The sequence below is a fragment of the Salvia splendens genome, chromosome 3 (assembly GCF_004379255.2).
Source record: "Salvia splendens isolate huo1 chromosome 3, SspV2, whole genome shotgun sequence".
Lineage (NCBI taxonomy): Eukaryota > Viridiplantae > Streptophyta > Magnoliopsida > Lamiales > Lamiaceae > Salvia > Salvia splendens.
In genome coordinates this window covers 22,370,998-22,387,664 of record NC_056034.1, presented here as the reverse complement: position 1 = coordinate 22,387,664, position 16,667 = coordinate 22,370,998, and the positions used below count along the sequence as shown (strand labels likewise).

Sequence of the window (16,667 nt, the reverse complement as noted above, 5' to 3'; positions counted from 1 at the left end):
ACACAACACGTCCTAAAGTGCACTTTCTTCTATTATGGCCGGTCTCTCCACAAAGGCGGCATCGAGGAGGAGCTCTTGGCGCATCATCGTCGCGCTCATCCATTTGGTTGTGTATCCTGCTTCTGTTGTACCGCCCACGTGAACGAGGAAGTAGCCGTGCTGGTGAACATTCCAGTGTCCATTCAGGTTCATACCAATAATCTTGGTGTCTCAGTGGACGGAACGCAGCTGCATAAAAGTGCAATTGTAAGACATGATAAAAATGTAAGAATAAAAAGTATCTAAACAACATACGTGCGTACTGGTGAATCCAAACATCTGTGTGGTATCGTGTATCAACATGACTAAAGATGTCATCACTGCGTTCTCTCAGCACCGCTACAGCGTGAGAGCAAGGCATTCTCCAGGTCTGCCACTTTCCACATGAGCATCTCTTTTAACGGTAATCCACAACATGTATATTAGGGCCTCTACCCGGACCTCTGTGATAGGTTAACACATCATAAGTTCCACGTGCTATGCTTGTAGTCCTAACATAATGACGTCTCCCTTGACGGTCGTTCTTCTGAAATAACTCCCAAGCCCACGGTGTCAAAGGCGTCTGACATTGTTTGGCTAGAGTCGTTCGGTTAACAAACCAGTTGATGGTCCGCCAGAATGTAATATCAATGATAGCTCTAATTGGGAGTTCCCTCGTAGATAACAACACATTATTATAACACTCGGCCATGTTAGTAGATGTCTCACCCCATCGACGAAATTCATCGTGTGCCATAGTCCACTGCGATCTGTCTATGGTGGTTTCGAGGTACCTCAGAGCTTCCGGACTCACCTTTTCTAATTCACGCCTTGCAGTCCAATATCTCCGCTCCTCAATTACTTCACCCATCTTCCATACCCATTTCTTCACTCCGGGGCCTTTGTGTCTTTGTAACACATTCGATCTAACGTGAATTAAACAGAATCGATGATAACCAACTGGTGACTCTTTCCACACATCAGCCTTCAAGGCATTTATAATGCCTTGATGTCTGTCACTTATTATGCACACTTCCTGGTCATGCTTTATAATATGCACTCTCACAAGATTCAAAAACCAACTCCAACTCTCGTTTGTTTCTTCATCAACAATAGCAAAAGCAACAGGCAAACAATTCTTATTTGCATCGTAACCTACTGCAGCAAGAAATTTACCTTTCAATCTTCCACGCAGGTGAGTCCCATCAACTGATAAGACCGGCTTTGCTACTTGGAACGCCTCTATTGCTGGCCCAAATGCCCAAAATACGTAGCGGAACACCTTTGTATCATGCAACCACTCAATGATTGTCCCCGGATTTTGAGTTTGCAACTCAGTCAGGTAGTTGGGGAGTTGTCTGAAGGATCCCTCCCACCCACCATATACAAGCTCAATAGCTTTTCGGCGAGCGTACCATGCTTTCTTGTAGCTGATTTTCACGTGAAATTTATCTTTGATATATGTAAGCACTGCAGAAGGCTTGAATTCAGCATCGTTTTCAATTTGACTTCGAATACAGAGAGCAATCATGGATGATGTAAGATTAACATGTTCACTTGGATCGTGATCTCCCATACAGCAATGACGATCAACCCATGAGTTGATCGACCAGCTACCATCACGTTTCTTAAATGTTGCTTTAACCTCCCAATTACATGGGTAGCGTTGCCCAAGGTCCCTGCCTCTTCTTTTCGGACCAAATGGGTCCCTACATACTGCATGCCATCTTCTTGAATGACTATCCATAACCTCATACATCCGACCTGTTCCCACATGCCATAATGTGATAGCAGTTTTCAACTGCAATTTGCTATCAAATTTTGTTTCCACATCTATATGTCTCGGATTATCCTCATCCCAATACCACATATCTTCGTCAACCAATCCATGGTCTTCTGAAAAGTAACCTCGGCTGCCTTCACATGGTAATGATCGAAAAAATGGTAACCCTTCAGGCACATAGTCGGGAACAGATTGTTCCCCACGAACAGATGGTTGTACATAATTCTCAACCATCATATCAAGTGACTCGTCGTCTGTAGGATCTTCACATGATTCTGTACTATGATCAAGATCACTTGGTTGAGAACCATCGGAACCATCACAATCAGAGCCATCTGCACCATCAACATTATCTGCACCATCACAATTATCAGAACCATCTGCACCATCACCATTATCAGAACCAGTGAACCATCACAATTATCAGAACCATCTGAACCATCACAATTATCAGAACCATCTGAACCATCACATGTCATATTTGGTACATCTAGTGGTTCATCAACCTCCCTCCCAGATGTGTTGAATTCAAAGCTATGATATTCATCATCCCTCCTAGATGTCCCGACATCAAAACTAGGATAACCATCTCTCCTAGACGTTCCAACATCATGATGAGTGATAGGTGGTTCAAATTGCAACGCAGTGGTAACCGGAGTATATTCAATAAAAAGTTCAATTTGACGTGGATTTTCAGCAAACATATACTCCAACAAATTAGTATCCACTGGTGTAGCTATATAATTCACCACTCCACTAAAAACCACAGGATGCCTCCATGTTAAATTAATCGTATGTGCATCCAACTCAATTCCAATTTTTTCACATATCATTGAAACAAGCTGATAATAAGATATCTTTTCATTCAATATAATAAATGATTTTGCACGAGGGGGATCATAAGCAACACCCAAACCTGGGAGCTGAATAATTTTCCCATCCCAATATAAACTAACAAACACCATTAAACCTGCAAAATAAGTACGACATAACATCATATACTATAAATTCAACATACTTAAATAAATATTGAACAAAATTAAAACCGAAAATCAATACCAAGTTCAATGCCATAAACTCTAAATCTATACCTAACTAACATATAGCAATGATAATTGAAATTAATAGTAAAAAATTACCTAACACCACTTCAAATAGGAATTAGAGCATCAAAATATCGGATTCACTTCGATTTTCGCTAGCTAGAGACGTTAGCCGTCGCTGAGAGTGAGAGAATGAGCGAGCTGGAACTGAAGTCGCGAGTGGAAAGTGAGGTCTCTGCCGTCTGGGCTGGAATTTGTGAACAACGAAACACGCGAGAGCGTGTTGCGTGTTTATCTAAACACGCGATTTCCTGATGCGTGTTACGTATACACGCGATAGCCTGATGCGTGTTTAATTAAACATGCGAGAGCTTCACGCGTGTTTAGTTAAAAGACGCGAGAGCTTCTCGCGTCTTTACCATGGCTGGAAACTTTTTTTTTCAGGGTCCAAATGGCGGATACTTTTTGCCATAACGTCCCTTCTTGGAATTTTGCCGAAGTATAGGTAGGTGATGTTATGAAATTTTGTGACTTGGGCCACTTCAAATTAAATGGTTGGGTCACCTTATTTATTTAAGTTGGGCCATTTAATTGTTTGACTTGGACCTTAGTGACGAAGAACAATAATGGCCCGATGTGGTGGATAAAAGAAGTGAGTTGGAAGTTTATTCTAGAAATGGATCAATTAACTCTAGTCAAGGAATGTGCTACGAATTTGGGCCAAGGAATTAGCATTGTTGAACTTAGAAATTTATTATGTTGAGATGGAATTTATTTAGAGAATTGGGCTTGGAGCTTAATTAATTAATTCCCGACTAATTTATTAAGAATCCAAAGATGGAAGGTGGTGAAGTGGGAGACGCAAAAGCCGGCTGGTGCCTTGAGAAAAATCCGAAAAAAGGGGTTTAAAAAGGGATTTTCCAAAAATCCATATTTTTATTTAATAAGTGCTCAAGTAATGGTTTTTTTGAGAAAGTAGAATTTCTCCGGAGTTAGAAAAGCAGATAAATAAATTATGCAGAGTAGTGAAGCCGAGGTAGGATTAAGAGAAATTCTATAAGACGAGACTAAGATATATGTGCTATCCAATAGAATGCATGCAGTCTTTTCTCAAGTACTAATTAGCGTGCTACGCTATTTATTTTCAAAGGATAAATTGCTCAAGGGAATGTGAGGTCAAAGCAAGTAATTGAGTTGAGAAATAAGCATATCAGGTGGGCATTCTTTTCAAAATTTGATTTAATATGAAAATGTGAATTCGGTTCTAAAGATGTTTGTCATGCCATGTTTTGTTTTACGATTACCTATCTGCTTGGTTATGCCAAATCACGTTAAATCGAAATCGGGTCCCAGTAGGGCTGCAAACCCTACTCGGACTAGTGTACACATATGGGGACCGTGTGCTAGCTTTCGAGTTGGCTGGTCCAGTGACCGTTGTGGAATGTGGCCACATTCTCGGTTCACATACGTTCAGATATGATATTTATGTTTATGTGATTGCGTAATCAAATTTATGAAATAAAAGGAATTTAGTGACTCAGGCCTTCTTGAATAAAAACCTTGTGTTCACTCAACTGTGGCTGACAAATTAAATGGAACTTATTTTTGGCACTATGCTCACTGAGTATATCAAGTACTCAGCCATGCATATTTCTTCTCTAACGTGCAGATTGAACGTGGACGAGGAGGTGAATGTGTTGGGAAGTGACCATTAAAAAGTAGTTAGGTAGCCCAAAGTAGTATGTCTTCATACATACTATTTTGTCTTGGACTCTTCTGCTGCGGTAGAACTATGTTCTAGGGATTTATGAATTTGGCCTTGTTACTCTGATATCATTTTGACTTTGTACCCATTCGCCTTAAAAAACTATTATCTCGAGTTGATTTTTTCCCTTATGTTGAATTCATGATTGATGAGATTATGTTACTGACTATGGTAATGGACCAAAAACTCCACATATGAAAACTTGTGGTAGCAATACACCCTCATATCAGTTAGAGAAAGTCGCAAATCAAATTGCATTTAAATATGTTTAATTATCAATCATATGTGATGTGCATACACGGTTATGCACACATGTAAAGGGGGGGAGAGAGAGAGGCATAAGGTATACCATATCAGTCATAGACTTTTGTCTCTCAACTTCATCCGCAACAGAATCAATCTGGAAGATGACCCAAAGTGAAGTTAAATGCATTACATGAATTTGAACATAAAAAGAATCTCAACAAATCATAAGCTCTTATAAAGGAAAGGGCTGCACATAAGCATGTCTTGCTCGAGAAAGAAGAAGACGAAATCAGAAAGCATGCTAATGAATTTCCCAGCATTATGCAAGCACACCGAAGATGTTAAGAAAAATGCAATTTGTGCGAGGTGCAGGGGGAATGTGCAAGGTGCAAGTGCAACCTACCAGTTTACATCTTAACCAAATGAGTTAAAACTCGTATATATACATAGCAGAGGCCCATAGCTCAAGATATGATTCCGCAGCAAGACAGTGAGCATGAACAAAGTAAAAAAATAAGAGGTGTCATATTACAAAAACATACATCATTTCTGATAACAGCCCAGCCTATGGAATGAAGCTTTCTGGACAATATGGATCTCATTGGATGCTCAACTGTGCCAAACCTGAGCTATGGAAACAACACAAAAACATTGTTTACAAAACAAAGAGAATCACATATTCTAACCATATACTACAATAACTAGATAGATAGGGTATTTTAGAACAGTGTTTGGAGAATATAAAATTATTTTTTTGGTGAGAAATACCTAACTATGAATTAGTAAATGAGAAATGCTCAGACCTAAGATTATTTCTAAGGCCCATTAAAAATTGTAACTTGCAAATTAAACACAAGGAAATCCATCTAAAAATTATTTTCTTGGCATAACTTGCAAAGTAAACATGCCCTAAAGCCACCTTTCTCTATTGACAGAAATGTTTTCCCATACAGAAGCAAGATGGAGGACCTCTGCATTTAAATTTAAATTCTTCATAACTAGTTGTGTACAAATGCTAAATAAGGCGTGTTCAATCGATGCAACAGTCTAGAAGGTGGAGGGAAAATGTTGGCATAATAAATCCTATTTGTGGATACATTACACTAAATGCTAATAGAAAAATCGAAATTCAACATGAATGAGTTATAACTAAACAAAATTATATGGGGTCCATAACCAACTGCAACAAAACTAATTTATCATGGGAAAATAAGAATAACACATGGACACTTACACAAACACGACTACACAAAAACGACTGACTATTGAGCATACACAATGTAAAAAAACGATAGCCAAACAAATCTAAATAGACAAACACTAAATGAGGAACAATAATTAATGGATTAAGCAAGAAGACAATCAACCAAAATTCGAACTTTTGAAGATCACACGCATCCCTACGAGGCCAAGGCCAAAAAAAGTTTGCAAGATAGGAATGGAAAACAAAGAACGTACAGGATTTCTTCACCCACAGCAATGACCGAGGCTGTAAACATGCTTTTCATGAAACAACCCTCATTTTTCAAGCCCTTAACAGCAGCAGATGATGGCTGAGAAATGGAATTTTTAGCTCTCCCGGCTCTTTCCAATCTTCCATCAGAAAGCATATAAGCAGGTTTAACTTTATATTCATTGCTGGTGGATTTGCTCAGCGACAACAGTGCATTAGGAACTGTGTTATGAATGCTACCAATTGAAGTGTAACTGGAGAAAAAGTTATAGAAAAACAATTACAACAATATCAAATACATAAAAAGATAAAAATAATAAAAGAAAAGAAAAGAAAAGAAAATGAAAATAAAATACTACAAACAATTTTGAGAACATAGCAGAATACAGTAAATTTAAAGAAAAGAAAAGACCAAAAACAAGGAGAGAACAACAAACACTAGAAAGATATTAGGGCATTCACAATGGGGCGCCCTATAGTCCGCCCTATGCTCCGCCACATCAGCATTTCGTCCTTCTACCCTTCCACCTGCAGTGGGATGTCCTATAGGCCGCCCTATAGTCTGCCCAAAACATTTTATTTATTTGAATATTTAAAACACTACAAAAATTAGAAAAAAACTTCATTTCATTAAAATTCAAACGTTACACTACGAAATAAAACAACTACAAATTCTCAACGGCGGTTACGGTCCCAAACTTCTTCAATCATGTCGTTCATGAGCTGACCATGGCCTTGTTGGTTGGGCATTGAGGCCTGTTTAGATAGAATCTCATTGAAGCCCATCGGTAATCGTCGAACGTGGGGCAGGGCCGTCGTGCTGGAGCTAGATTCACCTTCATCATCGCCCCAATCGGTGACTCTTCCACCTTCGTGTTCGACTATCATGTTATGCAAGATGATGCACGCATACATGACATCGGCGACGACGTCCTTGTACCAGAACCGCGCCGGACCCTTCACTATTGCCCATCGTGCTTGGAGCACACCAAATGCCCGCTCCACATCTTTCCGCGCAGCCTCCTGCTTTTGCGCGAATAAAACTCTCTTCTCACCCATTGGGCAGCCGATCGTCTTAAAAAAACAGGCCACCTCGGGTATATGTCATCCGCCAAGTAGTACCCCATGTGATATTGGCGTCCGTTGGCTGTGAAGTCGATGGCCGGGCAGTTGCCATTGCATTGCTCGGTGAAGAGGTTGGATGAGTTGAGGACGTTGATGTCGTTGTTCGACCCCGCTACACCGAAGTAAGCATGCCAGATCCAGAGCCGATGGTCAGCGACGACTTCGAGGATCATCGTCGGGTGGCTGCCCTTGTATCCACTGGTAAATTGGCCTCTCCAAGCCGTCGGACAATTCTTCCACTCCCAGTGCATACAATCGATGCTCCCTAGCATTCCAGGAAAGCCGTGCGCCGTCTCGTGCATCTTCATCAGGGCCTGACAATCCTCAGTAGTCGGTTTTCGCAAATAGGTGTTGCTATAAGCCTCCACAACTACCCAACAAAAATTCTTTAGGCACTCGCGGCCAGTTGTCTCCCCGACGTGAATGTACTCGTCGAACATGTCCGCCGTGGTGCCGTAGGCCAACTGCCGGAGCGCAACCGTGCACTTCTGCAACCCGTGTCTTTAAATGGCGGACAACCCGTAACGGCAAAACATGTCAGGTTTTGGCAGATGGAGGGAGTGGTATTCTGAGTAACTTGAGATTGAAAGTCCTACAGGCAATAAATTACCCTTGATCATAGAGACTGCAGTACGAGACCTTGCAAGTCAATAGAAATTCCCAAACATCTCTGCAAAACAATTAGTTAAAGGTTAAACATACACTTAAGGTAACAGACAACAAGAAGTTGTTCATCCTACAACGAAATAAGTTCTAAATTTACGGCATGATTATCGGGCAGCTTCCTCCCAAAATGAACAAGTAGCCAATAACTTCGAGATGATAATTAAACTTAATCAAGCCATGCATTCTAAGCAGTGGCGGATCTAGGGGGGGGCAGGAGGGGGCGGTCGCCCCCTCCGTGCGACTATTTTTCCCTTATCGGGATGTAAAATTACCATGTTCGCCCCCTCCATTTGCCTCCGGCGTCACCCCGAACAACAAAAGAAATAGCCATGTCCGCACTAAATCAAGCTAATACTATATAAATCAAGCTAATACTATATATTACTTAGAATTTCTAAGTAATATAAACCACTAAGCATCTTTACCTAGATTCTCTATTTATCCTAAGTTTTGTGTACATGTATGTGTGTATCAGTTTGGATTAATGGTAACAGTTTAATAAAAACACCATTATCTGCAACAATGTTGTATGATAATAATCTATTATAGCTTACGAACAGTTTAATATACATGGTTCTTTATGTTTCTAGATAACCGACTTACGATTAAAGACACATTCATACTTTTTGAATCCTCTTACGACAAGGATAAAGAAAAAGAGCATACTCTTATCACCAGGTACTTCTATTTTTATCTGAACTGAAAAAGTATTGAGTTGAAAGATATTAGAAAATGTTTTGAAACCTTGTCATTATATGACGCAAAAACCTTCCACTAACTCATAGATATTTATAACTATATCATTCAGAAAACAAATACATACTACTAAACAATTACAAAAACCTGATACAACTTCAAAATAGAGGACCAACCTGTAAGATCAATCCAAGATGGGATTCACTCTCATGAATGGTGGCCAACCAGGTGAGCTAGGGGAGAACTGCTCTTGCCCTACCTAAAGATTATGGTTAAATTAATCTTTAAAAATTCAGTTCTCTCATTCAAACTAATAATGCATAGTCAACATCCATGCTGGGAGAAAGTTGAACACATACTGTAGTAGGATCACCAATTCGAACACCAAGAAAAAAAAGCTCTAATGGGCTTAGCTTTCTTTCAAAAGAGCCTCCAGGCCAGACTTGAAATCTGAAACTATCAAGGTTGGAAAGAAAGTGTATAAATAATAAAAGGATAATATCATTAGAGGATACAAAATTGGAGTGTTGCACCTATCATCTATTTGCAAGAGAATAGAAAGAAATATATCATACTGTATCATGCATATTTATACATTTTACTTTACTTTCATAAAAACGGAAAGAAAGGAAGAAGAATGCAGAGCTTCTGTCACGACCGCACTTCCTAAGGATAGGAAGCACGGGGAATCGTGACTCGTGGGGGATTTAAGAGGCGGGGAAGAAGGGGGAACAATCAAAAGAAGTACGACATATCGATCGAAATACGAAATTTCATTTATCAACAGGGTTCCAAATCCCGAAGGTACATAACGTGAATGACATAGTTTGACAATTCAAAGGAAATCAAAGAAATTCCTAAACTTGGCATAGCGGAAGCATTTGAGAGTTAGCTACTACTATGTATGAAGACACAATAGCAACCGGATCATTTATTGAATACTGTCTCTGTTCAATGCTCAACATCCTCCGTCCCCCGTCCACGCTCAACCTGCACATAGGGAAAACATATGCAGGGGCTGAGTACTTGATGCACTCAGTGAACTCATGCCCGGAATACATTCATCGTTAAGATATGTCAAGCCATCATTGAGTGAAACTCGGGTTTTACTTTAAAAGGCCGAGAAACACTAAATCATTCCTTAAAAGGTGTCTGCAGACACATATCATTATCATCCTCTATCATATACCATATCTGAACCATCATGTGAAACGAGAATGTGGCCACAAACTCGATCACTGGACCGGCCGACCACAAAGGACGGCTCACGATCCCCATCAGTGCACTAGTCCGAGTAGGGACTCACTCCCTAGTCAGACCCGAATTCGTTAACCATCAAAGTCTAGTAGGACGTTATCCTAGTAGACAATCAGATAGGCAATTCAAAACATAAAATACGGCATGACATAACATTCAAACCACCCTTATCTCTCCGTAAACATATCATTGCAAATAAAAGAGTTTAAGTAATAGAGCCCACCTCAAAAGCTCAGGATTTCCGTAAAAAGTTCCTCGTTCCGACTTTAGCGTGCGTGCGAACCACCTTTTCAATAAATACATAAAGTACACATCAATCTCGGTAACGAAGACATTTTAGAATGCATGCACTCTAATTAAAATCTTTTAATTATCTTTCTCGGTTTTCGTGCATTTTCGGTCGATGCCGGTCGGCCGCTTACGCTCGTTCTTTCCTTCGTTGGCTCCTCGTATTTTCCATAACGTCGAAAATAATTTCTAAAAATTATTTAAGCGTATACTTTAATTATCGCAATTATTTCTCCCCGAAATTATTCCATCCTTAGGATAAAATTATTCATTCTTCAAGATTATTCCGGGAATTAAATAAATAATTCCCCACAATTTCATTAAACCCATTCTTTGCGATTAAGTTATCGGCCTACACCTTAACCACTTTTCCTCTTTATCTTCAATTAAATTTTAAAAGCCTCAAAGAAAGGCCCAACTCAAAACAAAACACTTGGCCCAATCTTTTATCTCCCTCTCTATCACACTCTCTCGGTCAACTCTGTCTCTCTCCCTCATTTTAATGCATCCCCAAACATTTCTTTTTCCTTTCTTCTTCATTAATTCGAGATCCCCAATATTTCGTCGCACTCCGTCGCCAGTTTGCTGCCCTCGGTCCAAACATCGCACCGCCGGGAAGTGCGGTTGTTGTCAGACGGAACTGCTGTCTGGGTCAGCCTTCGCTAGCTTCGCCAGGTTCCGTCGCGCGCTGCTGTACCGTCGCCGGAGGGACGCTGCCGCTGTCGCCGTTGCTCGCTGCTGGTGGCCAACGTCTAGCCACCGTCTCGGCTGTCTGAAGTCAGCCGCTGCTGCTTCCATTGCACAGAGCCAGGCTGCTGTTCGTTGCTGCTCCGTCGGTGGTCGTGCAGCCCCGAAACCAATCCGAACAACCCCGAAACGTTCCGGAACTAACCCGAACAGCCCGCACAAGCCCGAAACAACCTTGAATCACCCCGATTCAACCCGCAAGATAAGTTTCTTTTACAATTATGTTGATTCGATTATTCACAGCGAGAGTTCCATTATTGATATCCGATTGGTGTGTTCGATTTGTTTGAATTATGCGTGTATGATGTACAAAATGCTAAAAGCATGACTTGCAATTTGGGAAAGGATTTATACCTCGTTGCTATGAATTTGGTTGTGAAATTGGCAGGAAAGAATAGCTCCTTGAATTGGCGAGTCTGTTTCTGTCGCAGATTGTACAGATGTTTTGAAATTGGAATGGAATTGAGTAGCTTGATCTATGAATTTGTGAAAGAAATTACCTTGGCTTGGCTTGTATGAGATTGAAACAAAAAGGCAGCAGTTCCTCCCACTTTCTCTCTCTCTTGGCTCTTTCTCTCTCTTTTTTTTTTCTTGCTTAGATTGTAGATTGTAGATTGTGTTAGGGAAGGAGAGGAAGTGAAGGAGCTAATGTATTAACTTGGGTGACCTTTGATTTGCAGAATTTAATCCGGAAGATGGAGGGTGAAAGGTCACTTGAAATGGAGAGTCTCCATGGAGTGGCGTTAGGGAGGGAAAGGAAGAAGAAACTTGTTCACGTGAAAAAAATAATTGGGCTCAAAGACATCTCCCACAATTTTAATTAAATTGTTTGGGCTCATTTAGTTTGGACTTTTGTTTTTATTGTCATGGCCAAAGCCATTTTTATAAAAACATTTAGACTCAAATTTTAATTTGAGAAGCCTATATGTATACATACTTTACATTCTCGCATTTCTTTCAAATAATTAAAATTCACGGAACTTTAATAAATTTCGTCATCTTGTTTCCAACAAGGAATTAAAATCGCCCAACGCAACAATTAATATTTAGTGTTGTTCCAAATATAAATTCCTCCACCGATCCTTGATTTAAACGCGCCAAGTACTATAAAAAGTCCGGGTGTTACAGCTTCGCGCAAAGCAACAAAGGAGAAAAAGTTGTCAAAATATAGAGGTACGTGGATATACGAGAGTGAGAGAGAGAGAGCTTATATAGAAGCTGTTTCATAAGTGAATGAATTGATTTCAGGGAAAACAGTTGGGCTCTCAAAATAAATTGTCCTTATTGGCAATGTGGTTTCAGCATCTCCATGATCCCCAAAGGACAGATTCCTCCCAGCCCTAAGATGGTGCAGCAAAACCTATAGAAAAACAGAACTATATGCTATTATATATGTTTAGCATTCATGACAATAGACGTCTTAAGGTTGCATTTATGTGGAAGAATTTGGGGAAAGTACTTTAATTGACTACATATAATTGCAACTTAACACAATCACTGAGAAATATTTACACTGAGAATTATGGATTGTAAATGAATTATAAAAATAATCATTCAAGTGAGTTTATTGGATTCCATCCCTCCCTCCAAATGCAACCTAGGATTTTAGTAGGGGGAAAAAAGTGTTACTTACAGTTGAATCTTTCCCTCCATTGAAGCTTAAGGCAACCTCTTCAACACTGTCAATGAAATATTCAGTATTGAATCTACTAGGAGAAAGTTGAAAACTTAGAATTGTGATGTGGAGTATCATGGGGAATGGGAGAGCATACGAGTAAAGTGTAAGAGCCCTTTGGATAACATAGATGGCATTGTTGTACTTTATCTTCAACCTTCTATCAATCTCCATCTCTGACTTATATGATTGAACCACTCTGAATTCAAGTGCCAATATTAGTAAGTAAAAAACATTCTGATTTTTGTATTCTGGCGCAACTCAATTTGCCTTCACAAGTGGAATTTATGAATAATCGGAAAAATTATACAACCGTAGCAATACACATAAGCATTCTTAAGGAACTCACTCATACGATTTCAAGGGTTTAACAATGAAAAATCAGATGCTACTTACAAAAATTGTAAAAATGAAAATTCAGCAGAACATCATCAAAACCAATCTGCAGAAATGATTAGCTCTGAAACGCGAAACGTGAAGGAGATTTTATGTTTGAAGGGCTTAGGAGTTCGGCATTAGTATTACCTTCCACATCCAGTGAAGCGGATAAATTGGAGGGCTCAGAAACATACGTGATGATTGTTTCTATGCCGTTTATTTGGTTTCGTATGGATAAATCCCAAAAATTATTTTATACAAAATGCCAAAACTATCATTGTAGCTGCTCATGCATCAAGCTTCCCGCTGAAGAAATTACTCTGTTATTGTGAAATTATGTGTGAACACTTGGAAACGATATATTCTACGTTTTGTCACAAAATTCGTTTAAAACTTAAGGCTGAAAATATATAGATTATTTTATGAAGGCTAAGTCTATTTATATATTGTATGGAATAATTTGATGTGCATAAATTCATTTGTTCTATAGTTTCATTCGAACATAAATATGGTTCTACTAGAAGAATTGCTGCCAAATGATCAACGGGTTAATGAAGATGATGATAAGGCTGATAACGTGGAGTATATAAATGTTGTTGAGCCATCATCAGGATTGAATCGGGAAAGGGATCAAATTGCACGAGCTAATGCACATCAAGATGAAGAGAATAATGGAATTAAAGAGTGCATTTATCAAAATCTATTTAATTGAGTTACTACTAAGCAAAGCAATGGGAAATGAAACATCAAAAGTGAATAGTCGTCACGACTTTGTGAGATTGTAAGAGTTTCTTGTTTATGTCTTTAAATTGTAGAAGGTTTGAAGAAGTGGGCATACTGCCTTTTTATGAATTAAATCAGTTTGGCTCCGATTGCTTTGATCTCTAAAATTCTTTATCTTTTGATTTTTTTCAAAGTGTGAGTTTCCAGCCTTTATCTCTTTTATATTCCTCCTAGTTGTGTTGTCTTTAGCTCGGTTTGGTGTAGAAGGTGGTAATTTATTGTTCTGTATTGTTGGTTATTTTAGTGTAATTGGATTAACTTGATTGATCAATATTGTCATTGGTGAAGGCAAGAGAGAATACGCGCAGATAGATCAAGTTATATGGAAGATAACCGACCGGGTGGATCAGTTAGCAAATGTCGTTGCTACTTGATCAATGCGTTCTCTCTTGTTCACGAAAAAATATTTATAACTCCCAAACATGCACTACTTTAACAGTAAAGTGGCAGGTACAGGGTCAATCCCACAGGGAAGCTGGTGCGTTGAGTGTGTGTTTAGTGAACAGGGTTCGGCTGCTGCCACGCTTTAAATTGAGAGTTTTAAACTACCGGATTACACGCTAGGCAGAAAACAGACTAACTACTTGATCAAGGGACTCATCATGTTGACAACAAATAACGGACCAAGTAAACGACAGGCTGAAATAAAGACTTGACTACCTAATCATGCTACGAAACTACAAACTACTTTGTCATTCAACATAATGAAGATTCAAACACTCGATCAGGGACTTTAAAACGAAACTACACTGGAACAGTGGACATGGAATTCCGAAAACAAACAACTTTGATTTTTATACTCAGAACTCAAACAGTACTGCGAAAATGTAAAATACAAAACAAGGTTGATTCTTTAACTACACAACAAGATGAAATTTAACTAAGCTAACAAGTTCATAAAACAAGAAAGTAAGAAGGCGAAATAAGCCGAGAGGTCCTCGGTTGGAAACTTGAGATGGCGCCGAACAGATATTGATTTCTCTATCGCGCTCCCTTCAGTCGCTTTCCTTCTAACTGACCATTTCTACTTTAAAACTAGGCTATTTTGGAATTGGGGAAGAACTTGGAACTAGGAACAGGGGGAAAAACTAAACTAAAGGCGAGGAAAAAGGAAGAAGATGCCGAAGAAGAAAAAAAGCTCCTTATTATGGCGCTGCATCCTCTATTTATAAGTTCCTCACACAAGCTCCAGCTATGATAACAACTTTGGCAGTGAATATTCGTCCTTGCTGGGATCGCGCGCCTCATCAATTGATACGTGTCCTTCTTCTAGAATGTCGTGGTTCTTCAATAATAGAATGAGGATTCACCTTCCAGCGCATCACCCTAACGTGTCTTCCTTCTAGAATGCTGTGGTCCCCCGACAAACTGTTTGATCACCTCCTTGATCAACCCACCCAGTTTTTTGGCCTTTTTTGCATTTTGTGCCAGCTTGATCAGTTTGGCCTTGTTGCCCTTGGTCAAGCAGCATTCCTGCACAATTAACACTCGCTTTGCGCGATAAACTGATCAAGTAGCATACATTTTACCCTAAACCGATGCATGAAATAGGCCTTATCAAACTACTCACACTTAAAACATACTTGTCCTCAAGTATAAAGAAAAAGAAAAGAAAAAGATAAGGCAAATTTCAGGCATGGTTTACTCGGTTCAAGAAAGTGAAAGAAGACGAAAAGAAAAACAAGACTCAAAACAGAGACACATATTCACTCAGGTGCATAAACCGAATAAACTTCCAACAATCATACCCGAAGTCGATGTCAATCCATTTGCCAGCAGCTTATGTTTCCTCCCTTTCGCGTTCACTTGATCAAGGTGTCAGTTTGTCAAGATAGCTCAATTTAAACCAACTGTTGGATTCACTCAGTCACTCATTTCTCACCAGAGATGTTAGGACTGTTCACTCAGTAATTGCTACACATTTAATACCTCGAATCGGACTGCACAAGATAGTTCCTTAAGGTCTTTGTTTCGGTCCTAATGGGGCTTAGGGAAGTGACGTGTTGGGGTAGGGTCCTATGGGTTCTAAGTTAAAAATTCAAAAATATAAACTGGAAAAAGAAAGAAAAACATGAGTCAAGGGACCAAGATCTGAACCACTCTTCTGGATCAAGCTGGGTTATTATTTTGCCACGTGATGTTTCACTAGGTCAACTTGTGACCCTTAGCCCTTTAACTTTTGCCTTATTTCCTAACTCTTGACTTACTGGGTCAGGTTACAAACTTTTTTCTGGCCTTTCATTCTCAACTTTTATCAACATTTTTCAAAATATATATATATATTTTTTTTTCGAACTGATCAACTTAACCAATTAACCTGACTGACTAAACTTGCTCAACCCATCTACCCTTTTAATTCGGCTTTTCTATTGCCATCCCTTTTTTTCTTTTGAAACAATTCATCTCTCGACCCCTTTTTCTCATGTGTTACAAAATATAAAACTTTGTTTTAAGGCTTCAAAAGACGGGTGAAAGTGTATATGGCTCAACGTGGCTTTCTAGGGGGTGCCTTGTTTGATGAGGCGGGTTTGTGAAACGAAAGAAAAAATGACTCAATTGGTTAAGTCCTAATGCCTTTAGTCCTTACTACTTGTGCAATTTTCATCTAAATATCAAAAAGTAGCCTCTCGTATTTTTTCATTTGTAAAAATAGTAGAAAGTGTTCTACATTGGCTTATAACTCGCATTTTAGAGAGGCTTCACAGAAGGTTTTAGAATTGAGCATTTCCATCATACTTACGTCA

General features: G+C 39.3%; 1 long non-coding RNA gene and 1 pseudogene across 1 annotated transcript; both read right to left on the bottom strand.

The window, feature by feature from the left end:
- Positions 1 to 2,644: 2,644 nt before the first annotated feature.
- Positions 2,645 to 3,000, bottom strand: LOC121795481. Its single transcript, XR_006049475.1, has 2 exons — positions 2,941 to 3,000; positions 2,645 to 2,771 (listed from the first exon to the last, which is right to left on the bottom strand). It is a non-coding gene; the product is annotated as an uncharacterized LOC121795481 (long non-coding RNA).
- Positions 3,001 to 4,373: 1,373 nt separating this feature from the next.
- Positions 4,374 to 13,340, bottom strand: LOC121796749 (annotated as a pseudogene).
- Positions 13,341 to 16,667: the final 3,327 nt, after the last annotated feature.